Source organism: Montipora capricornis, chromosome 12 (assembly GCF_036669925.1).
Source record: "Montipora capricornis isolate CH-2021 chromosome 12, ASM3666992v2, whole genome shotgun sequence".
Classification (NCBI taxonomy): Eukaryota; Metazoa; Cnidaria; class Anthozoa; order Scleractinia; family Acroporidae; genus Montipora; species Montipora capricornis.
This window is the reverse complement of record NC_090894.1, coordinates 39,004,938-39,007,437: the sequence shown is the minus strand read 5'-3', so window position 1 is coordinate 39,007,437 and position 2,500 is coordinate 39,004,938.

Below are 2,500 nucleotides of genomic sequence, written 5' to 3'. Positions count from 1 at the left end.
AATAATTTGCCACTAGATATAAAGTTAAGCCCTAATGTGAATGTGTTTAAATGTAAGCTTAAGACTTTGTTCAAGTATAGTTATTATTGATAGCATTTCTTAGCTTTTATTGTTTTTTAATATTGATTTTTATTGATGTAAAGCGCCTTTGGACATTGGATAAAGGCGCTATATAAATGCCTACTTATTATTATTATTATTATTATTATTATTATTATTATTATTAGGCGTTGAGATAACGGCAAAAATACTCTAATCTTACGTAATACAGCTATCCGCGAAGAAAACCTCTTACAAATCATTTCGACATGCAAATTAAAAGAAAGCATGTTGTCAATTTCTAAACTCAAGAGGGTAGCACTGTTTACAATTTTGAGGGTTTTTCGTCCATCTTTTGTAACATTCGGCAGATTGCGAAGTTTGGATGCAAGTCTTTTCCCGGTAATCATCAAAACCCTCGTCTTTTCTTCGTTTAAAGGTAGCTTATTTGCATTAGCCCAAAGCTGAATTTCACTTACAGATGTGTTCAGTGAAAGTTCCAGTTGTGATATGTTCATGAAATCCGAAGAAGTTGTAATTGTTGTATCATCAGCGTAAAGATCAATTTGAGAGCTGACGTGTAAAGGCAGATCATTAATGAATAGAATAAAGAACAAAGGGCCCAAAATACTGCCTTGAGGAACGCCATGTTAAACTAGAGACTCACACGATTCCGCTCCACCTAAACAAACTGCTTGTTTTCTACTAGACAAATAAGAAAGACACCATCTAAGCTCTTGATTGACTATGCCATAAGCCTCCAACGTCTTTAGAAGAAGTTCGTGATCCACCATGTCAAACGCTTTTCGGTAATCCACAAGCACCATACCAGAGACCTTGTCATTGTCCAGACTGAATAAGGGATCATCGATAATTTTAATAAGAGCTGTCTCGGTACTGTGCTGTTTTCGGAACCCAGACTGTCTAGAGTGGACCAGATTATGGTCATTGAGAAAGGTATAAAGACAATTCTGCATGTGACGTTCAATAACCTTAGACAAAACAGGAAGCACGGAGATAGGTCGATAATTACAGGGGTCGTACCTCGCACCACTTTTGAGTAAAGGTGTCACCTTTGCAGTTTTCCATCGTGTAGGATATTTGCATGTAGAGAACTTAGCAACACTCGGAGCAATAACAGGAGTAGCAATGCGTAGAAGACGAGCACTGATCTTGTCAATGCCCGAAGCTTTATGCGGACCAATTTTCATTATCATGGTGGAGACTTGCGCACTAGATATATCAGCAACTGAAAACAAATCAGTTGAGTCCTTACGGGATTCGTCAAAATTAATCAAGTTGGACAGGTCTGAAGGAGAATATGATATGGTGTCACGTAATTTTTCGGCGATCGTCGAAAAGTAGGAGTTAAAATGATTAGCCATTTCCAAAGGGTCCGGTCGTCCACGTCATGTCCATCAATTTTGAGTCTGCTAATTAATTAGCGGGTTTTGCTAAAGGCAGGCCCGCGGCCCAGCGGCCAGCGGCCCACGGCCCGGCGGCCCGGAGGCCCACACAGTTTTGTTGTCTAGCGGTAAATCCACGCGCATGCTCAGATTTGCATCGGGTTTGGGCGCGCAAATGAAAGACGGTGAGTTTGAATCCGTTTACACAAGATTCTACGAAAAATAACATACACAAGATTCTACGAAAAAAGCCTCCCAATACTTAGCATCTACCTAAAACGGACGCTCGAACTCACACTCAAAGAAAAATCTTTCCAATTTAACAGGGAGAATTATCTTCAGACATTACCGTAATGGTGACAAAAACGGCAGTTTCCTTTGAAAGTATATTTATGTCTAAGAGTTGACATATATTCTTTTTTTGGGAAAACAACACAGACGAAATGGAAGAATTCATTGAACTAACACCCAACACTCTACAATTAAATTTATGGCTGAAATATTTGACACAGAGATTACGTTTCTCGAGACATGTGTCTACAAAAGCGAAAAATTTGAGAAAGAACTCATCCTATCGATATTCACTGAGATGGGAAACCTTTGTGAAATGATTCGTAAATCTTTGATAAGAGCACAGATTTTAAGCCGACGGAGAAATTTCACTACACACATTTTAGCTCCTGTCACCCACCATGAGTAAGGAAAGGTTTCGAAAAAGGAGAAGCCCAAGACTACTTAAAAACAAACTCTTCTCGAAAGACGTTCGAAGAGAATATACCCGCCTATCCATGAGGGGCTACCTACAAAAGTTCACTGAACAAATCCTCTCTGAAGTGAATTTCAGGGACAGAATTTTAAAAACAAAAAGAGGAAGCACAAAAGGTATTACCGCCCTTTGTCACGCAATACCTACGGCGCGTTTTTAGTGTGAAAATTCAAACAATTACATGCCATTCAAACTTTCCAGTTTGGCTTAACTGCAGAATAACCTGCCACCTCGAAGCTGTACCTTAAATTGGGTGGATACGCGGATACGCGGATTACTTGGGGAGGGG